Raw genomic sequence first — 24327 nt, forward strand, 5'->3', positions numbered from 1 at the left:
TTTTTTAAAATAGCTTTTAGCAATAGAATTTCTTCAGCAGATAATTTTCATGTTTTGTCTAACTTTTATCCACTAGGAGAGTTCAACCAAATTATCTTTAAAGTCAATGGCACCTTGATTTATAAAAAAATTTATATTTCTGTATTTTTATGGTATTTTCAAAATTAGCATATGCAGTATGACCACAGATTTAAATGAGCAACCAATTTACTGTGTTTACATTATAATTAAACTCTTGTGCATAATTGTAGGTGAGTTGTAGTGGAGAGAGAAAAATCAATATTAAAACAAAATGAAAGTGTGCATGTACATACATGTATGGTTTAGACTACTTGGAAATTGAAAAAAATAATATTAACATCTCATTCTTGTTTTGTATTCATTTTTATTAGAGATGATTATGAATTTACGTATTTGTCTAAAAAGTCAGATATATACCTGTGCTCTTAAGGATGCTACTAAAACAAAGATTAAAGTTTCTCTAATGAAACAGTATTTTGTTTTTTAAGAGATCTACTGAAGAAAAGAGGTATAAATATTTCATTTGAAAAGAAAAACGTCTAAAATATAAATATGTAGATGAATTTAAAATCATTTGTCTTACTTATAAAATCTAGCTCATCAATATTATTTATTTTATATCTCAAATTTAGGAAACATAAAAATAATATTTTGGCAATGTAAAGGAAATATAATGCTGATAAAATAAATAATTGAAATATAAAATAAGTAAAATAAAATATACTATATGTGAAATTGGGTATTTTTTTTCCTTTAATGAATTATAAGTGATTCCTCTAATTAATATTCACTCCAAAATCCTAAAAGGTATTTTATCTTCAATATACCTAAATATTTGTGGCTCTGATTGTGAGTTTACCCATTGCAAAATAAGAGTGATGCCAGTGTGTGGGTATAAATAAAATGGAATCATTCATGAAGAAACAGGATAATGAATGCTGACATAAAGACCTAGTTGAGGCGCACTAATCACATCACTTAGCAACAGTTAATGAGGAGACCATCCTGCCAACTTATTCCCCAAATTATATAATTTAGCTGAAGCAGCGTAAGCAAATTAGAAGCTTTAATGATTATCCAAAGAATAACATAGCAACGTAAGACTGCCCAGTCCATCTTAGAATTGTGGTTTGGTATAAAAAAAAAAAAAAAAAATGTGACCCTAAGATTGTAAGGGTTGGTTGGTAGCAAAACAACATTATTGTAAAGCAAATTTGAGAATTTAGAGGGAATTGGGGGTAACATAAAGTGGATTAATTTTTTTTTGAACCCACAATCACAATTCCCTGCAAATTATTGTTTTTTTTTTCTGATACATTTTAAAAAATTATCTAGTGTCTATAAGATTATTTTTGTTAAAATCTTGACTATACAATGTAATTCAGTAATTTCTGCTAATATTTTGTCAAAGGTAGTAACTACTGAAGAATTTTTAAACATTTTAAGGAGAAAAATTATGTATTGTCTCCTCTCACCTGTTACATAAAGATCAGAAGCATCTGTGTATGTGTGCTCCTAGAGATAGTAAAGCTCAGACAGTGAACCAAAGACACATTTAGAGAAGACGTTTTCATCCATCTCACTGACCACCATTAGGAGTATATGTAGCAATTAAGTGCTAATGATGAAGAAATTGGTATTGCAACATAAACTTTGAATTAGTGTAAGGATAGAAATGATTTTTTAAAAGAGCCATGGGAGTAAATTTATATTTTAATTATGTCCACTGAAATCACACTTACACTTTTCAAAAATAAGTAGTAGCAGTAAACAAATTAAGCTTTTATTCCCTTAGACTATTCAATGTAACTTATGTTTCTAAAAATAATGAACTGCACACAGTAGAAGTAAATTTACATGTGTTGATTTACTTAAAATAAGATTAAAGTGCCAAGTAATACCTAACTCGTATTAAATTATATTTAAAAATTTTATATGGAATCTACATTCAACCTATGTATATTGATATAAATAGATTTGAGTTTTCTTAATGCTAAGAAAAAATGTGAAAACTAACTAAAGTCTAGTTATTGAACAATAGTTCCAGATATTTCATTTTAACTTATTTGATGACATTACAGTTACATTGAAAAAAAATTGTTTTCCTAAATACACGTTTTAGATTTAAACATAAGATTCTCATTAAATTTATACTATAAAAGCTTTGAGGTTCATAGCAATAAAGTATTGACAATTCTGCAGCTGTTTTATAGAAAATAAATGTTATATTTGTATTTAGTCATAGCCTACATTTCCATTTTGGTACTTCTTTAGCATGTCACATTTTTAAAAAGAAACAATGGGCATATGTGCATTTTAAATTACATTTTTCCATGAGTGTTTCTCTTGCAGAAATGTGACTCTGACTTAAAACCAAAGGGTGAGTAGAAGAAATCAACACTGATAATACACTGTACTTTAAACAATAATATTGATATGAAAATAGAAAGACTATGGGAAAGAGAAGCAGGGTGGTACACAATTCAGCTAAGAATACTAAAAGAAAGTCAAATTGGGCAATGAGAAAAGACATTGGAATTAATCTACATTTCATAAGTAAGTGGTGATATTCTTGTCAAAATAACAGTTATGGTTAGAGACATACTTTACTTCCATTGGACACTACGACATGTCACAAGGCTCAGAAGTGTCATTTTCCCCTAAGAGAAACAAATAATAGAAACAAAAATATCTTCCCATATATATGTAATATATTTTATATATGCCGAATATGTGTCTCTGTGTGTCTGTTTATTTATGAATGAATAAATAGACATAAAGATAAATATTATTTATGTAGAATATGCATATGATACTAGAGAGTTATATGTGAGTGACAAATAGTGGGAGAAGTAACAATTATTATCTCAATATACTAAACTAGAGAGAAGAGAGAGCTAATGTTTAAAACCCACTTCATAAAAGCACTTTACCCTATTTACATAAGTTCTTCTGCAAATTCCACTGGCAAGTTCTTCCCTGAAACACTGTAGTGAATAGGGCCACCGCAGAATTCTGAGTAAAGTTCAGTTTCCTTTTTTTTCCCTGATTCGAAATCCATTAATTTCCTTTTTACTCTGTGGGTTCTGCTGACCTTTATAATAATGTGAAAAGTATACCAATAATGAAGGGTAAAGATAAAATGAGGTTCTAGCCTAGAAAGAAATTCAACCATAATTTTTGCCAAGTAAAACCAACTCATTGGGTTCAGGTGTCAATTAAATGATTTTAAGTGGAGGTGTTATTCAGCATGCATGACAATACTTTTTGCATGAATTGTTTTTATCACTTTGCCATTGTTTCAGTTAAACTAAAAAATTATTTAAATGCCAATGAAATAAAATTTATGTGTATTTACTATTTATTTACCTGTGCAATTCACATCAACATATATTATCACAGTAATCATATAAAAGTTATAAACACCATTCCATAGATGAGGAAACAGAATTGAAAAATATAAATCCTGAGCTAATGATTTCACCGCAATGTGAGACAGAAAAAGCAATTCTTAAATCAGTATCTTCTATCTCCTACCAAATCATATACACGAATTGAAAGAATTGAATCCAGTGAATTTAAAAATCCTACGCTACTGGTAAGAGGCCAATATTTGAAAACCTCCTTCATATACTTGGCCTATTCATGCATTATATTAAAAAAAAAAAAATACCAGTTACAATGTTAAGTATTTTATTCTTTTCCCAAGGATGAGGTGAGGTTATGAGCACAGAAGTCATTTGACTAAATTCACACCAACAGTAAGTAGTGGAAAGTGTCAAAGTCCTATGCATTCGACCTCAAGATCTTCATTCTTTCAATTAAACCATAGTGGCTAAAAAATGATAGTAGCATAGCACCCCATCAAACTTCTAGAGAGCCTCTTTTGATTCAAAAGTAGTTACATGGAAAAATTCAACACACAATGCCCACTTTCAGTCTTGCATCTAAATCACGGAAATCCCTTGTGCTTGCTTATGTTTGAACCATTCAGAAACCATTGCCAGCAAACAAACAAACAAAGAAACAAAAACAAGCAAAAACCACTTCTTTAAGGTAGAAACATTATTCAAGATATATTTTTTTAAAAACCTACATATAAGTCTACGGCCATGCCACCCTGAACAAGCTCAATCCCATCTGATCTCGGAAGCTAAGCAGGGTAGGGCCTGGTTAGTACTTGGATGGGAGACCACCTGGGAAGACCAGGTGCTGTAGTGTAGAAAATAAAAAGTAAGGGATTGTAAACTGATGAGGTCCTTGCAATCTGTGGGATCAACCAAGGCTTGTCTCGCCTAAAACAAACAAACAAACAAACAAACAAACAAAAAACCCTACATAGTGATCACATGAATACAAATTACTATATTTTCTCAAAAATAAGAATTTCCTTAATTTTTTCTAACCTTAAAAACAAGATTACTATGTCAGTCATAGTGTATGGAATTCAATGTTATAGATGAATTAATATTCCAACTTTTCCCTTCAATATGCTCTCTGCTGGCTGAAGAAATAAATTTTACTGTAATGGCAGCAGCTGATCACTTATGAGTTTACATTTAAAAATAACTTAGTTGTTTTTAGAATAACGTAAATTATTTTAAGAAAGGAATGTGAGTTTGGCTATAACCAGATCTATCTCTTTACTAAAAGGCAAGAGTCTTTTCGAATGCTTTGATTTCATGGGAGTCTGCTTTACTCTTATATTGGATGAATTATAGGATTTACTGCTGAGAATCAAAGAGTAAACTACATTTGGATCAGTTAGTTGTACCAGCAACATTGTGCTACTTATCCTGAAGCTATTTTGGTCAGGGAGATGACATTACCATGAGCATTGAGCCCTTGACAAAGCTAATTTTCCACTCATGATTTTTAAATTTTTTTTGTCTCAGTAGTTAATTGTGTAAGTTTTACTGTAGAACTTCTTAGAAACACATTTTGCAAATGCAATTTGGGCCGTCTCAAAAATAATAATATTTGTTTGTTGTTTTATTAGTTTTAGTAAACCAACCAAACAGGTAGTTGTTTCTTGACTTCAGAATTTGGAATCTACTCATTACTAACTATGTCACCCAGGCAACTTAAATGATCTCCTTATGCGTGTGTGTGTGTGTGTGTGTGTGTGTGTGTGTGTGTATTTTTAAATTTGTAAAATTAGCATAATGATAGAACATATTTACAAATTTCCTGAGGTGATTAGATTAGATTCTATATGCAAGTTACTTCCATGGCTGCCCCAAAAATGATGTTCATGATAATAACTGGGATTATTTGTAAATTATATAACTTAAGAAATACTTAGTATATTGACAGAGCCATTGAGAATTTATTCAAGAATCATTTATGTATGCATTCTTATGAGTTAGACAGTAATGTCAATGCAAAGAGATTAATAAAGTCAAATAAGATTCAATATCTGGCTTTACAAAACTTACATTTTGTGTTTAGGTAGTAACTAAAAAACTAAAAAAGGTTAATATTTTGACTGTGTTAAGTTTAAAGTACTATGTGAGCACATTTGAATATTTTCTTTTAAATATGTCTATTCAGGTTTTTTGTCCATTTTTATGAATTATTATTTTTGATATTGAATTGTATGAGTTCTCTATGTAACTAGGATATTGCTCCTTAACAGATATATGATTTGTATATATTTTCTCCCATTACATAAATTGTCTTTTTATTGTGTTGTTTCTTTTACTGTGTAAAGCTAATTTTAGTTTGATGTAGTCCTGCTTGTTGATTTTTTTCATTTTGTTGCTTGTGCATTAAATATCATATTCAAAAAATTATTGCCAAGACCCATATTAAGAAGTTTTTTTCCTGTTTTCTTCTATTTTATGGTTTCAAGTCTTAGAGTTAACTGTACTCCATATTCATTGCAGCATTACTTACATCGGCTAAGCTAAGTGTTCATCAACAGATGCATGAATAAAGAAAATGTGGTACATATATGCAATGGAATATTATTTGGCCATAAAAAAGAAGGACATCTTGTCACTTGCAACAACATAGAAGGACCTGAGGCCATTATGATAAATTAAGTCAGACAGAGAAAGATAAGTACCACGTGATCTCATATGTGGAATCTTAAAAAAATATATGCACATGAAAAAAAAAAAAAGATCAGATTTATGGCTGCCAAAGGTTGGTGGTGGGGTAGCCGGCGGGGAAATTGGGTGAAGCGAGTCAAAAGGTACAGATTTCCAATTATAAGAATAATAAGTCCTGGTGAGTCCTCGGGAACTTGTGTAAATGCGCCAACTATAGTTAACACTGCTGTGTGGTCCATTTGAAAGTTGCCGAGAGTTTATATCCTAAAAATTTTCATCACAAGGGAAAACTACTTTTTATAACTATATGCGATGATGGGTGTTAATTAAACTTATTGCGGTAACCATTTCACAAAATGTGTATGTCAAGTGATCATGCTATACACATTAAACTTACACAGTGTTGTATCAATTTTATCTCAATATAACTGGAAGGAAAAAAATAAAAATAAAACTTATGGTAGCGATCAAAGTGAAAAATAAAGTACTATATGAACCAATAACAAAGTAACTGAGCTCTAACATGGATGAAAGGTTTTAGAGAAATTTGTTGCTCGCAACAGGGAATAATCATTCAGCTGAATCCTGAAGGAAGTGTGAAAGTTAGCAAACAAAGAATGAAGAGCAAAAACATTCTGAATATAATCAGAATCCTTCTCAAAGACCCTGACCAGGAATGAAGATACGGTGTAATTATTGAGCAGTTCAGTATGTGTGCATGTAATCAATCAGGCATTGTTTAATAAAGAATTTAGAGATTGAGTACATTTGGAGATTAAAACTTATACCTATAAACCTAAAGGCTATTTTGAGGGAAAATGACATGATCAGAATTGCCTGACAGAAATATTTCTTGCCTCACTATGAATAACAGATTGGAATTAGAAAAAGCTAGAACGGGTGACTCTTAGGACACTTAGAATTCTGGCAATAACGGACGGGATGAATCTTTAAAATACTTGATGATTTGTTAAGATACGAATAATAATGTTAGATTTAAATTAAATTTAGTAATAAGACATGATCTAAACTGTAACTTTAGTAGCAATCATTGTACAGATAAGTAGACTGATGTCAGGGATAGTCATTGATGTCCCCAAAGCTATAGAGCTAGTTAAGAGCTATGATATCGTGATTGCAAATAAGTGTTCTAATATTAAATCATCTAATTTATCTGAAACTTTAGTACAACAGAAATGTGATACAGAGTTTAAATTTTAGATGATGCACCAGAGGCTCTGAACTCTTCCAAGATCTCAGGGGACATAAGGAAATGTAGAGTTTTATTCTCTGCAGGTATTCATTGTGATCAACTGAAAAAGACTTCTTTAAATTGGCATCCTGGAATCAAGACAGATTTTCTTAGCTCTGTAATGGGGCCTGTTGGGGAGACTCACGCAGAAGTCCTCTAAGAGGGACTGTCCTACAATAGGTGCGGATACCTTGGGGACTTTCTGATTCTGATGAATCTGGAAGCCTGAAGAGGGACTAAATGTATGTAGTGAATTGTTCTTGGTTCATAAATTTGAAAGAAAACTGCTTCTCCCTGGCTTGTGTCCAGGGAGGCCTATGGAAATAGAGGAGGTAAGGTCAGAGTTTGCAAAGTTAATCCAGCCAGAATCACAAGAAGAAAAATGATTATCTACCATCTGCTTGTTAATCACTTCCCCCAAAAGTCCAACAGTCTGATTTGTTTAAATAACAGGCGATGATATTTATTTTCAACATTTGCAATTGACAATGAAAATTAGTTCAGAAAAAAAGGAGCTTTTATTAACTGTAGAGATAATTAATGATCAGTTGAGTAGGTGGCCTTGGCGCTTCAATAATCATTGAAGGGAATCATTAAATAAAGTTGTTGTTACCACTGTCATAAAAACATTTAAAGGGCACCGGACTTCTGTCCCACCGTCGGGCTTACAGTCCCATTCACATCTCTACTGTCACCTGAAACAACTGTGTCTCCATGGGGGACAACCATGTTTTGATTCTGACTCCCATCTGTATTGCTGCGATACACCAGGATAAGAAAGTAGGCATATTTTTCCTTTGCGAAAAAGGGTCATAGTTTCCAAAGGACTGAGAATGGAAAAATCTAATTATAGGGCTTAAAAGAGGTTGTTACACAGGAAGGGGGTAGGAGACTGTGAACTGAGTTCAGAGGAAAAGAGAATTCTCATTTGCCATTTTGTTCTTCTGCAAGTTCAAGTCCTTTTTCTCTCGTGTAGTACTCAAGGATGAGGAAGGATGATCCTGTTGTGGGGTTAGCTGTCTGACAGTAGGTTTGGGGGTAAATTCAAACACGTCATTGGAAATGGATTAAGGAATGCATTTAGCGTTATAGAGTCAGCGAGAAGAAATGAGGCATATGACTGGCTACTAGTGACAAGTTATTTGTTACTAATAATTTACAAGGATTACTCTGCAGATGGGCTGCTTGTTTTCATAGACTGGATTGCCACTGAGCAACTGCACATGAGAGAAAGCTACTTAATCACTCTGGGCTTTATTTTTCCAATTTATAAGATAGTTATCCTACTACTTATCTCCTAAGGTCATAGTGAGAATTAAATAAGACTATTTCGAGAACTTTTTAGGTGACTCCTAGCCTAGATTGAATTTTTGGATATCTATATGGATTTTATTACCTCTTCTACAATGGAGGCTTTCAGATTTCAACTGAGATTGTGCCTGGTTTCAATGAGTTAAATAGTTGGAACTATTAAACTACACGGTTTGGAATCCTGGCTTTGACTCTTCTATGTGACAAGGGTAAGTTTCCTCATCCTGGCTATTATGTTTATCCTGTTCTTTTCAGAACAATGACAAAGGTTCCCCATCCTTATATCAGTAGCCCAGAATACAGTTACTGACACCTAAAACATCTTTAATGCATTTTATTGAATAAATAAAATTAAAGAATGAAAGAATGAAAATACAATGTCCTTCATCGATAACTTATATTTAGCCTACTTTCTGGTCCTAGACAATGACACTGTGAGTTAGGGAGAAAAAAATAAATTTTTGTTCAATTGTTTTTCTCTTTTAGATTGCCTTCTTCCTATTCGAGCCTTAAGTAACTACCTGAAAATCTCAAATGCATTAGTATGTAAAATGACAAAATATTTGATTGGTTTTATTTATATCAGAATGCATAATTGATTTTAATTGATTTTTCAATTTTTTTAACCATGCTGTATTATAGTAGATATAAAGTTATTTTTCTTCAAAAGGAAAGAAATCAAATGTAAGGTATTAAAGGTCACTTCACTCTTAAAAAGAGTAATGAGGACCCATTCGATGCATTTGCAGTAGACATCCATATGAGAATAGGAAATGGGTTTCACTGTCAATGAAATAATGTATGTAATTATTAATTTGGGACATTTATAAGAGAATTTGTTAAGCTTGGAAGAATTAAGGGAAGGACGAGTATGTGGCTGTGGTTCCAAGTTATAAACTCAACAAGACACAGTTTTCTTAGCTGCTTATGACCAAGGAGATGGCTCCCTGTGGAGACCTAGGGAACAGATGCTCTAAACAATCACCACATCACTGCCCTTGGAAGTAGATTATGAGAACTAGTGCCACAAAGGACTTTGTACTTTACCAAGACCATCTCCCATTCAGTGGTAAGTGTGTTGTCATTCCATTACCGCAGAAGACAATACTCATCAATCCCATGGTATCTGTGTGAGGCTGGGACCCACAGCCTCAGCAACTGTAATTAGAGACTGACCGAGACCATTGCTGAACCGAGAAGTAGGGAAGAGGAGAGCAGACATGATAGGTACATCTCAAAATATCCCACTTAAACCAAAGTAATGGATATTAGAAAAGAAGTTATTATGAAATGAGGAAAAGAAGACGTGAAAAGGAACAGTTTTTTTTTGTCGGGTCAGAAAATACTTCCTACACAACTGAGATCATACCATGTATCACAACATATACACACACCTGATTCTATTAAAAAACATAGTAAAACAATAATAAAATTGAGATTACTGGGCTTCTTCAATTTTCACTGTTCTCATAAAATACTGGATAGTATACTCTAAATTCAACAGAATATTTTTTCTTTTTAATTCACATTCTTATGTGATGTATAATAATCATAAAGATATTAAATATTTTTATCAAGTAATCACAAACGTGCAACGATTTTAGGCTACTGGACTATGGTGAGTGGTTACCTCTGTCAGTGTGTTATTGCATGAATAGTCGTGAATGATATATGATATGTCTTGACATTGGCCTAAATAGATTGTGTTGGGTTTATTTCATATGTTATAACTGAATTAACTACTACGTCATATATTTTCCTAAACTTATTTTAGTTTAAATATAGTTTTACTCATAAATTAGTAAAAATATAATAAAAATATAGTATTAATAAAAATATTAGTAAAATCTACTATTTTTTTACTAACGAAAAGCAAATGATATACATCACCATTCTTTATCCCTAAAAACAAAATTGCTACATTAGATTAATTCATTCATTGCAGTTATAGAATTCATTTTTTTCTTAATCATAACATAGGAAATAATCGTTTTGTTATGCTATCATACCACATTTATGTGGAAAATATTGGGTCATTATTTAGCATATTATTTTCTCTGGACAAACTCCAATTCAAGTGAATTTCCAGCTGCTAGGATAATGATTTTCTGACATCTTGCTCAATAGAAGTGCATCTCCTACTAGTAAACAAATATCACCTACATACAAGAAAAACACCTTGTTAAATGGAAAATACAATGAGCTTGAAATAACATCATTTCTTTTCACATATTCATTCTGTATTTAAAAATGCATATTGCCTAATCATTCCTAACTAATTATTTCTTATTGAAAACTTTTAGTTTTAAGTTAAACAGTGCCTATAATACTCTTTCGTTCCTGTGATAAGCCAACATTTCTGCTGTTGAACTAAGTTTGGGGAACCTGGTGTCAGGTGCTGGTCCCATTGTGAACCATAAGCATGTCCTTGGAACAATGTATCATTCGCTTCCATGAAGATCTCATAAAAAGGAGGGAGGGAGAGAGGAAGAGAGTGGGTATGGGGGGGAGAGAGAGAGAGAGAGAGAGAAAGAGAGAGAAGAAGGCAATGGAGTATGAGAATATAAAGTATTTTGATTGCTATTAATTAAAGCCTGCTATTGAGTAAACTTGATCACCTCTTCACTGAAGCATTTTTTGACTTCTTAAAGAAAAGACTAACTACTCTCCCTCTGTGCTTTATATAAACATTTATCTGGTATTATAATTAAGCCACTCCTCCTCACATACCCACAATTATCAAGGGCCAGGACTGTATGCCAAGCACACTATCTGGAAAGGAAGATGAGATGGAGAGGAAGGGGAGAAAAGAGGAACAATAGCCTTTCTTGGGAATCATTAATATTTTTTTTTTTTGGCAGCTTCCAAAAATCACATGAAGAAAAACATGAATAAACCATTAAAAGATCTAAATAATGCATTCTGGTCTCCACACAAATTGTCCCTGACTTTGTCAATGTTTTTTAGCTATCAATTACAGATTAGTTGTGTTCCCTTTCCCAGAGACACACAGAAATCTGTCACCCACATTCATAATTTATCTTGTTCTATTTTCAAAAATTTTCCCATGACTGTAGTTTTTTTTCCTATTTTGATATCTTTTATAAAATTGTTTTTAAGAAGACCACTTCCATTAAACATACACAAGTAACACATCACCAAATATGAAAATACTAGCTCGCAAAGCAAGGAAAAAAAATCTTTCTATCCAAATGTAGGTCTACTTTAAATGGTTTTATTCATATTTTGTCAATATTTGTATTGCTACTATCTCTAAATAGAACATTTCAACATTTATTAGCCAATCAATTAAGAAGCAAATTCCTAATGTGTGCATTTTAAAAAGAACAACAGTGTTGATATTATAGATCAGTTAGTTGGTATCCTACATAAATTCTTACAGATTCCTTCCTCAAAATAAGGAAGTAACTTCGTTTACAGCAGAGTGTGAAGTAATTCAAATCTAAGGATCGTCTCAGAAATAGGGAGGTTGTGGTGGAAAATGATTGGGAGGAAACTGATTGATATATGGATGATACGGGTCTAAAGTGTAGTCCAGCTAGTTTGCAGGGCAGAACCAGGGAAAGAGACATCTAGGAGGAGGAGTGAGAACAATTCTCGAACACTAACCTTAGAAACCATTTCTTCAAAGGAGCCTGAATTTGATTGAATTTCTTTGTGAAGCAATTTGTTTCCTCAAAGCATCGTTGAAAGCAATAAAGCAATCACCCATCAGTTTGTGCAGTTTAACACCTGGTTTTGGTCAGGAAAAGAAACAGTCACGGTCAAGCCTGTCAAAGCCACCGTCCTCCCAAGGGGACTGTCAGCTCAGCCCAGGCTGCAGCTCCTGAAGAGGAGCAACGAAGACACTCAACACTCCAGGGACATGGCGGGATGGATCGAGCCTACTAATACTTCAGACAGAAACCGAAAAGCAAACAAGCAAATAAGAACAAGTCCCTGAGGGTGGCAGTTCCAAGAGCCAGAACAATATATTATCTAAAATGTCCAACAAAAAAAATCCTGAGACACTTAACAAACAAGAAAAATGACCCATACACAGGGACAAAACAAGTATCATAACACAGAAAGCAAAAGCTAAGTAATGAAGGGAGACACGGATAGCTCAACAGTAATAGTTGGAGCTTTCGACACCCCCACTTTCAATAATGAATAGAAGTACTAGGTAGAGGTTCAACATGAAAATAGAAGACTTGAACAAAATCGTTAACCATCAGGACTTAATAGACATCTGCAAAACACTCTACCCAACAACGGCAGAAACCATATTCTTCTCAACTCCACTTGGAGCATTCTCCAGGCTAGGCTCTCTGTTATGCTATAAAATAACCCCAATAAATTTAATAAAGATAAATAATTCAAAGTATATTCTCTGACTACATGGAATGAAATTAGAAATCAATAACAGAGAGTCATAGAAAAGTCGCAAATATCTGATTAATAAACAACACATTTCTAAGTAACGATAGGTTGAAGAAGAAATCAAAAGAGAAATGAGAAAATACTTTGAAATTAATTAAAATGATGACACAATATATCCTAATCTTAAGGGATGAAGTTAAAGTAATGCTTAGAGTGAAACGTACAGTTGTAAATGCCTATATTAAAAAAAGAAGACATCTCAAATTAATGATCTGATCTTCCACCTCAAGAAACTGAAAAAGAAGAGCAAACTAAAACTAAAACAAATATACATGTATGTATACACACACGCACACTGTGCTTTAACTCTTGAATTGTATACTTGAAACTTACTGGATTTCATTAACCAATGTCGCCATGATAAAATAAATAAATAAATAAATAAATAAATAAATAAATAAATAAATAAATAAATAAATAAATAATATGAAGGTGAACGAATCCTAAATCTTTAGTTCTCTTTACTAAGGAAAATAATAGAGAAGACTCAAATTATTAGCATCAGAAATGAAAGAGGGGACATTACTACTGACCTTACGAAAATAAATAGGATTAAAAAATATGATGAACAATTGCATATCAAGAAATTATATACATAAATGTAATGGAACAATTCCAAGAGACACACCTTACCGAAACTGACTCTAAAATGTTATAGGGCCATGGGAATGGCCCTATAACAAGTAAAGAAATAAAGGAATTGAACTTATAATTTAAACACACACACACACACACACACACACACACACACAACACACACACATACAAAGCCCAGACCCAGATGGCTTCACTGCTGTATTATGTCTAATATTTAACAAATAAATATTAGTTATAAAATCTTTGAAAAATAAAAGAGAAAACAGACTTCCCAACTCATTCTTAAGGTCAATTTGACTTGACATTTAAAAATTATTTGAGAATAAAGTAAGAAAACCATTGCTGGGATAAACGTTTTGAGTTCCCTTTAACACAGTGGGTACCTCCTCAAACAGCACATAATTTTTTTTCCCCTCCAATGATATTCAATGTTATTTCTGTCCTAAGAGCTTTGGTGTAAGTATCCATCATCATCAAAGAATTTTATATCCCTCCTTCCTCAGAAGATAGTTGTGATCTGTCTCTCAGAATCACTCACCTCAGTGATAAATAAGTCTCTCTCTCCTATAAATTATGAATAGTTTATTATCTGTGTACTATCATATACATCCTCTTAGTTTATGTGTATTGTGAGGCACTGTAACCTCACCTTGTTGCCTTGTTCTAAATGATCATTTCATCTTATATAGTGTATATAACATTTGAATCCTAGCTACTATGTAAGATTTGCTTTATTCTTATTAAAAAGTACAAACTTTTAGTTCTTTTATCAATTCAGACATTGTTTTCCTCTTATAAATGTGCTTTTATTTTGTAGTTTTTTTCCTAATACCATTTGTATTACTTTGACATGTAATATTTTATAAATGTACTTATCTTTCTTGCAAGAGTTTAAGTATACTTAAGAGAGAAAAACCATGCAAGATGAAAAACATCTTTGTATTGAAAAGGACATTGTATTATATACAATGGGTCCTGAATATATATTTGATTAATGAAGATATAAAAAACAACTGCTCAGGTATATGTATCTTTCTCATTATTTTTTTTCCCTACAATCGTCTTTTCATAGCTAAAATTTGCTACCACTTAGAATGTTGGCTCTTTAAATAAAACTATTAGGAAAATTGCTGTGTATGTGGACATCACTCTAATTTAGAAATAAACTGATGTGCCAGGACCCCCAGCCCAGCGCAAGCTGAAAATGAGCTCTGGCTTTTAATTAGTTGAGTTTATTTTATCAGTATGGGAAACTGGTGAGCCTTTTCAATTCAAGATTCATTTTGTACTTTTCAAAATTATTTTAATGATTGCAAAGTATCCAGGTGCAGTACGGTAGTCATTTATAAATAAATAAATTAATTGACTTAAATAAAATACAAGATCATTATCATTAAGTGTAATGTACTAATTACACAGAACTCCATTCAGGCCAAATTTGATTACTGTGATTCTTCATTGCTATTTTCCTAGATTTAAAAGCCAAGCATTATTACGACCAATTTCTTTTAATTTTATGATGGATTCCTTTCATTTTACTTTTTTTTCTCTCTGCCTTATGGCGAAAAAAAAAATGCATTGTGAATAAAAGTACATTTTTCTCCTACTTTGAGATAATTAAGAAGTGTCCTTGTTTGTCTTTGAATTTAAAATGAGAATAATTCAAAGGGTTTATGTGAAAGTGAATGCCTGGTACTACGGTATCAGATGCCAAGTGTGAAAGGCAGTTTGTATGGGGAAAGTATTACTTTGTATGTGTTGCACTGTTAAATGTAAAGTACAGAAGAACATTAAAAATTTTAAAGGAGAAAAAGATGCTACTGGTTTCAAGATAGAGTACTAGATCCCAAAGTAAACAATCCACGTAAACTTAAAATAGCATTGACTGGTCTGTTTTAGAAGACCCGACACGGATTAATAATGGAAATTTAGTTAAGTTCTCAGAGCACAGTTAATCCTGAGTTTCTATATAGTTTATACGATAGTCTGAAAATGTTTCACTTAAAAAATAAGCTAAAAACAACTGTTATCCATTTACTATAAGATAGTTTTTAGGTTAGTCGGTTTATATATATACCATCAAGTGAATCTCACAATAACACTCTGGATAGACATCAGTGTCCCAGCTAGAGATCAGGAAGCAGAGATGCTCATGGTTTAAAGCAGTTTTCCGAGGCAACTCTGAACATGCCAGAGCCTGGGTCTGAACCACAGCTACCTGACTACGAAGCCACATTGCTTTCTACGAAGCTACGTAGATGGGGAAAAGAGTGTGGACTGAAACGTAGCACACAAGAGGAGTTCTGTTTAAGGACATCCGGCTGGAATCAGTGAGAAAAGAAATAAGGACAGGTCATAGATTTTAGGGTACAAGATTAATGAGTAATCTCACTTTTTTAAAGCATGTCCCTATCTAAGTCTTGTAACATAAAGACTATAATATATCAGAGACAAAATATACCCCATCCTCTAGTAACGATGAAAGAATAACCTGATAGTCCAAATATGTCTAGAACTTTTTCAAGAACACATAGTAATAATCCACGCAATGACTTCATTTGCAATATTAAATTAAATAATACTATCATTGAAAAGCATAGATCATTTTAAAAGGCAAACATTCCAATAACAACTTTTTATTGTGTTCAATTATTTCATTTCAGTGATTAGTCAGCAGCTCAATTATCACTACTGTGTGCACAGTACAATTTTATCTTGCTTTAAGAAATTATGTCCTGAAAAATCAATAAAATGCACCTAAGCCAACAACAACAACAAAGAACATCTTTTTAAAAGGTTTTAGTTTTTAATCTTTAATTTTTAATCATTTAGAAAGGGCTGATTAGCATTTAAAACATTAAACTCTGAAATCTTTCCTTCTGAATACCTTAGTGTTGATCTTACCTGGATGAATGAAAATGTGAGTCACAAATTAATCACTGTTCTTACATGCAGATGTTGTTCTTTTGTGAAAAGCACGGGAAACCAGTGTTTGTGTGCGACTGTTAACTGCAAACATGTATGTTTATTCTTCTGTTGCTATAGACTCTTTTGGGAACGGGTGCCAAAAATAAACGTCAAGGAGAAATAAACGTCAATTCTTGACAAGATACATTGAACCCTGGATACGAACAGGTTCTGAAAGATCTCGCGCCAAAAACTCTCTCCTGGGCTAGACCTGCCGGGGGATCCCAGCATCGTCAGGCTCATTTCACAGTGAGGCCTCCGGGAACCCACTGGCGCCCATTAGAGGCGTTCAGCATTGTTACTGAATGTACTTTCCTAGGACTTGGCCTCAGGGGGAGGCGGATGAAAGGGGACACTTTTTAATATCCCTTTGAACTTCCTGGAACTATTGAGTAATGTGCTTCAATAAATGGATTTGCTTTATTTATCCAAAGTTTTAAAGCACTTTCATTGGGCTAAAACTTTTCTGGTAATAGAGATTAAAAAGACTTTACCCAGTAAATTCATTTGATGGTATTTATTGAGCACCTGCTACATGTTGGTTGCTGGGGATATACTCATCAAAAAAAATAAATAAATAATAAAGGAGGTTTTTGCCTTGGGAGAGCTTACAGTCTGGCTGCGGAGACATGCACACAAGCTACACGAGCACGTGTGTATCTGATTGCACATTCTGCGGTGGAGGAAAAGGACAACATTCCATGAGAAAGAACAGCGGGAGCTATTTTTCAACAGAATATAACAAGATCAGGTACACGCTTCTGTGAGACTGTCGTGGCTGCTGAATGAATTGCAGACGGCCTCAGGCGACAGTGGGAAACCAATAATAAAGCGACTGTGGAGGTCTGGGCAGCAGATGAGCCTCATTCAAATCAGTGTGGCAACAGGCGATAAAAATAAAAGTGGACAACTGAGCTACCACTGTCGTACCAATGAGGTCAGCTAATGAGTTTAGCCATAAAGGCACTGAATTTGAATCTACAGGAAAAAGTAAAATGTAGCACCGAAGAGAGTCTATTTTGGACAATAGTAAGTGACCACTAATGACCTTGTAACCTACAGCCACTTGGAGTCATTCGAACGGTCTGCATCTTTACAGAGACCAAGCTCTATTCTATCTTGTCTATATATTAGAAGATTTTTAAAAATAGTTTTTGACCCAGAGTCAGATATAAACTCAATAACGTGTTGTGATGTATAACTCAGAACTTTCCAAAACCAATATATTTTTTTAATCTATCCTTTTCATTTAATAGCATTCAGCAAATATTTATTAAGCACCCACACGTTATTATCAGGCACTGTGCTAAATGTTAAGAGATCAGTGATGATAAAATGAAAGCACATGTTATCTTTACATATCTCTCAGTCTAACGGTGAAACCAGACAAAGAAACACTACCAATACAATGTAACATGCATTGTTATTACTTAGTCTGTAGTAATACTTGGTGGAGTAAAATATTTTAAGATGACACAGGAAAGATGAAGAGAGAGTAGGCACACAGAAGGCATGGCAAGAATGTGGAGCTGAGGGGAAGTGTGCAAACAAAAAGAGTGATGAGTTTCCATGGAGAGAGAACAGAATTAAAACAAAAACAAACAAAAATCTCTAAATGGAGAAGATACATGTAAAATGTTGGAGCAATTGAGAGAGATTCAATAATGTCTGCAGCAAACTACGGCTGTGGGATGGCAGGTAGCTGGGAGTGAGACGGATATTTTAAGGGGTGAGAGGTATTATTTAGGTAGAGTTCAGTTCTTTGAAAGCCACACACGCCATGATGAAGAGTCTGGGCTGTACTGAGGATAATGGACAGGACAAGATGAAGGCCGGAATCAGTGAAACTGGTTAAGAGGCTGTTGAAACAAACCAACAACTAGAAAGACAGAAAGACAGACAAAGGCAGTGGGTGTCATCTATTAGGATGTACACAATTGAGAGACGTTTAGAAACATTTAGAGTAAAATGAAAGCACCTTGATGACAATGAGACTGCCTGGGTTGGCTGAGCGGTCTGCAGAGAAGAAAGTAACTTTCGGTTGAATGCACCCCAGGATTTCCACTGTCCACCCCATAAAGACGATGTGGGTGTGCCAGTGGATTGATTTGCTAGGGAGAAATGGCATGAAGCAAATCAATGTAGATCACACACCTGAAGTGTTCTTTTTTTTTACACCCAGCACACGAAGGACCACAATCTAGGCAAAATTAGACCTAACAGACTACAAAACAGTATTCCTTTGACTCTGCCAAATTCTAACTGGCTGTGTTTCAATTGACTTATCAGAAAAGGGTTTTCCCTCATGTTGAAGGAATTGATTAGCAAAAAGTATGATATTTATAAGAAATTCACAAAAAGGAGAAAAACTATCAAGGAATTAGGAGAAAAATTAACCTCTGATAAAAACAGAAGATAAATGCTAAAATGTAGTTTTGAGTACTAGGGCAATTATGCAAATCATAACTAGTTCACGAAGGCCGATTACATTTAACCACAAAATAAATTAAAGAATGCTAAATGGGTCAGCATTATTAATCTATCATCTTTTCAAGTTCATGAAATGACAAAGGTGAAAAGTCCAGGCTAAACCTTAAAAGAGGAATTAATTAACATTATTAAGATTTTTGTTGCTTAACTCAGTACATTGAAAGTAATAAGAGGTCTTTTTATTTTCACTTACTCTTTAATTCACTAAAACATACTAAAGTTTGAGCACATAAAATCTTTAAAATACGGAATAAGAAACAAGACTAAGCAAATTTAGTTTCTAACTTTTTCTCCTGGACGTTTGTGGGCTTAGGTCTCAGATTTAAGCCGGAGAGATACGGAAACCGGAGTTTAGCATGCAAGTTGTGACACAAAGAATCAAAGAAAGATAACGATCTAGGACGCACAGACAAGTTGTACAAGATCTTCAGAGCCAATAAAAGGAATTGCCTAGAATGGATACCTGTTGGTAGAGCCAGCAAAATCAAATCTTCCTGGAGGTAACTCCAGAGAAATGACATGCTTAAACTTCAAGATGGCAGCAAACCCAACATAAATTATACATATATTATTTGCCAAGCCAGCCTCCAGACCATCTGGCCATCCTTAGCCAAGGCTCTGTTAGCAGGGCACCATTCGTATCTTAGATTATGACCTTAGCGACAGCTTTTCTTTTTTAAGCTCTTTGCTCTCTCAAGGGAAATGGACGAAATCAAACTAATGTGAATGGAGACGATCACCATGATATCTGAAGGAGGGATGCGAACAATGAAGGAATGAATTATCTTTCTTTGAAACATAATAAAAAGCAGCCTTTGTTCAAAAAAAAAAAACAAAACTTTTTTTTTCATGAATGCTTCCACTTTTATTTCTCTTGATATGCTCATGATATAGACACTTCATCCATAATGACATTGAATAACTTGTGCATGTTTATGTAAGCCAGAGATACAACCAAATATCACCTGGCTCAGTTGCTAAGGTCACTAAGAGGTTATATATATATATATATATACATACACACACACACACACACACACACACATATGCATACACACACATATATATGATTATATATGTATATATATGATTATATATAATCATACATATGATTATTATATGTATATATATGGGTGTATATATATGTTAATATATGTATATATTAATTTGGAGTTTAAGTAAGTAAGTGCTAGAACAAATAAAGAGGATGATGAGATATATACATTGACCTTAGAAAGTTTGGGGAACAGACATGGATTTAGAGTAAGGTGTTTAGATGTGCTTTTACGAGAATGCGTAGCATCTCGCGAGCACCTGTGCCCGCAGCTCTTCTGGCGAGGTCACTTATCGACCTATGCGTGAAGCTTTAGTATCCTGGCAGTAAAGGCCTCTTCCTTTCCGTCAGTGGCAGGCCCACTGCTCTGTTTCTTACACGTCGCCAGGACATTTTGTTATGTGACGTTGACACAGGTTAAGTCACGGTTATGATCTGAAGTAATCTTCTGTTTTATCTAGTAGTAATAGTGATGTATGGATCCAGATACTATTTTGCGGTTTTAGAATCATCAAGCATTCGAAGACAATTAGATTGTACCAGCATAATTGTGAACATATGGCACGATTTAGTTAATATTTTTCACCTCCAGATTCATATCCATATTCGTATGTGCTGAGGTGAATTATCTAGTGTCCTCAGTTAGTTTAGCAAGGTCGGTTTATATTCTATTGTGAACCCAGTTGAGAAAGCTGTAGAATTATGTTTTGAAAAACACCTTTCCTGGCTCACATGCTCTTCTAAAACTACAGGGAAACTCAGTGCTCATGAAAAATGAGCAACAAGAAAGGACTATAATCAAATCCCACACAAACCTTTAGAGGATTGAAAGATAATAAGAATAGATAATAAGAAAGATATGCCTAAGAAGTAGACAAAAAGTACAATCTAACATATTTTTTTCAAAACTAAAGATATTATGAAATTAATAGCAGGCTTAGGAGAACAAAATCAATTAGAATTGTCAAACAGTGAAGAAATGAGATTGGAGAAAAGAAAGATTTTAAATGAATTTTATAAAATTCAAGAAATAATTAGAAATAAAAAAAAAAAATAGAAGAGAAATGAACACTAAACTTAAGTAGGATCCAAGAGCAAATAAACGAAGTGAAAAAAAGCTTAAAAATATAACATATAATAAACAATGAAGAGCCAGTGTGAGTGAATTAAAGACAAAGAAAGGAACAGTGATGACAGGTGAGTTCAGGGGGTTAGTGACCCAAGTCATTTTAGACTCTTAATTCAATTATCTATGACTATGGGTCTCCTGTGTCTTATATTATTCCATTAGCCAACTTCAAACTAAATGTGCAAAAAAAAAAAAAATAGCATAAATAATAACAAAATGGCTTAAAGAATAAGAATAACCATTATTATGTTTCTTTATGTTCACTGCTCTCAAGTTAACATACATTAAACGTTCAAGTGGAGAAACTGAGTATGCAGTTGGATATCTCAGATTTCAGGGGAATGGTTCAGATGGAAAGAGATAACCTTGGAATTCACCAGTACAGATGTTTGTTTATTTGTCTGTTTGTTTGTTTAAACCATAAGACTAGATGAGATTATGTATTTTATACACACACACACACACACACACACACACACGAAATAGGAGAGGTCGAAGAGGATTGTGCCTGGAACTTATGTCATGCCTTCTCATATGGAGCTTAAGGAAAAAAATAAAAATTAGTAATATGATTCTGTTTTAATTTATAATTTATAATTTAATTTTTGTTTATCAAGAAATTTTTAGATTTTTTAAAAATATATTGAAATAATTTTATCTTTGTCACTAAGCTTTTTGGTAGTCTTTTGAATTTTGTTCCCAAGATGAGCTGGTCATTTGCATCACAAAAGTCGCAACTTGACCTGAATACTTGAGCATTTAAATTTTGGGGAGATCTTAATGAACCAGCAAAGAGAATGAGATAGATAGAGTGCCCAGAAATATGGAGAAATCAGGTGATTGTGAGGTCTAGAATTCAAAATAAGTAAATCCCTATTCCGCTATTGTTTCAAAGAGGAAAGAGGAATTGACTGGGTTAAATTTTGACAAAAAGTAGACCTAAATAAAGAAGAGAAATGGCCAAGGGATTTAGTAATAGAGTTAATAGTGACATTGAGAAGTGCAGTATTAGTGGAGTGGTGGGTGTGAAAATCTAATCAGAGTGAATTCAAATGAGATAGGGAGAAAGAAATGGAAAGAGCGATTACAGACAATGTTTTCTAGAGTGTTTTCTATGGAAGAGAGAAAAATTAAATGACCTATGAATAAATGAGATCACGAGGTTTATTCAATTTTGAAGATGGGGGAAAATGACATGTATTTATAAGATGGTCAAATAAAATTTGTATTCTAAAAAGAAATGATGCGGTAAAAAGGGAAAATGATGATACAAATGAGAGAGAGAGATGGGACCAGCACCTTGAGAAACACTCTTGAGCAGTTAGGGGGATGTGACTTTGTGAACAGCTGTTAGGACTGGCCTTAATTAGGAACATGGGCCGGCAATTCTTTGGAACAGCGAAAAAGGTGCAGTATATGGGAGCAGAAGAGGGACATGATTAGAGATCGCAGGAGAAATGAATCTGCGACCCTCTTATTCCTTCTCTTTTCTCCATGAGACCGAAAGTGAATCTGGGTGTTAAGAGTGTGGATTGTAGAGGAAGTGTCAAAGGAAAAGGAGAAACAACAGAGGACAAAAATATAAAAGAACTGTCTGGGCCTCTGGGGAAATCAAAGATATCCGGGTTAGGGGAGTCTAAGATGGTATGTTCAGGTGCTCGGTGTAGCCAAAGACCAAGGGTCCAAAAAATATCCCATAAAACTCTTATTTTAATACCAAATTTCTGTATTTCAGAGTGGGTTGAATCCCTCCCTGGTGTCACTGTCAAATAGAAATAAAACACAATTATGTCTTTATTTGTACTTTTAAAAAGTCCTCCTTTCCCAAACGATTCCTAGTTAGTCTTATTCCCTTCCAAAGCAGCCTCATATCTCTTTGTAGTGATTTCAAAACTGGCATTCATCACATAAAATAAAAACATTTAAAAATGGTTAATTGACTCTACCATTCTCATTGGGCAGACGAAATTTATCGTAGGAATGAGTTTTATTCATTGATACTTTTGAATAGCTAATGAAGAATAGGATGCATTCATTCCCGTTCCGAAAATGCGAAAGCTGGAATGCTAGATGACCTTTGAAAGTTCCTGGCAGCCATATGATTTTGCATTTACATTTTGTAGAAAAATATGCAGAGTAGATTTCAAACTGTTTTTGAAATGGGTTGATAGCTCATTTTGTGGATTGTTTTGAATGTTGATCCAGCAGGCAGAATACATTAGCATTCATCTTAGAAAAGAAATGGCAGCACACCTATTTCTGTAATTCCAATGCAGGTAATCAGTTCATCGGGGGGAACAGCAAGCTAAGACTTCAAACTTAACTGGGACTGCCTAGCCTCGCGCTCAGTTGAAAAATTCTCTAACAATATTTTTTGTTGATTTCTGCTCAGAGATCTTTCTCTGAAAAATAAATGTGTTGCTAATTCTTGCATTGAGTGCTATTGCATAACCCATCTCAAGGCCAAATTCAGAGACGGATCTGCTCAATAGAAAAGGAGAGAGGAGAATTTTATATCCTTTATACGACTACCCTCTCTATTTGTGAAGAAAGCTACTTGTGTGTGCCAGTCATTTGTTGTTTATACATTGGGGTGACCCAACTCCACTGGCATCCAAAGTTTTTGCCCACATTTATTTTATTCATTTTCTCCAGAAACCACTATAACTTGATTCTCCAGAGGTCTGGACCACAATCCATTTCTGCAAAAGCTTATTCGTACTGCTCCCTTTCTAATTTGCAGGTGTAAAACAATCCACTGTATCCTCTTAACCCAAGGGCAAACACTTTCAGCATGTGCCGTTTGATTAATACCAGATTCAGACGGAGAAGTCTATTGACTAGAATACCACATATTCAGATCTCCCTTGCTCGAATTTTCAATAATAAACACATTTATACTATTTTCAGTGTGATTCTGAAAATTTTTATGTTTTTCTACCTACTCAGAGAGCCATGCTCCTAAGGAAGAAATAAGTAAATCCCTGTTCTGCTATTGTTAAGTTCA

General features: G+C 33.7%; 1 long non-coding RNA gene and 1 other non-coding gene across 2 annotated transcripts in view; one reads left to right on the forward strand and one right to left on the reverse strand.

Moving 5' to 3' along the window:
* LOC107516241 overlaps positions 1 to 24327 on the reverse strand; it is a 600835-nt gene that overhangs the window by 19236 nt on the left and 557272 nt on the right. The gene's annotated exons all lie outside the window — the stretch shown is intronic.
* On the forward strand, positions 4124 to 4242 carry LOC118612791. Its single transcript, XR_004955068.1, has one exon. It is a non-coding gene; the product is annotated as a 5S ribosomal RNA (ribosomal RNA).

Source organism: Rousettus aegyptiacus, unplaced genomic scaffold, assembly GCF_014176215.1.
Source record: "Rousettus aegyptiacus isolate mRouAeg1 unplaced genomic scaffold, mRouAeg1.p scaffold_m13_p_16, whole genome shotgun sequence".
Classification (NCBI taxonomy): domain Eukaryota; kingdom Metazoa; phylum Chordata; class Mammalia; order Chiroptera; family Pteropodidae; genus Rousettus; species Rousettus aegyptiacus.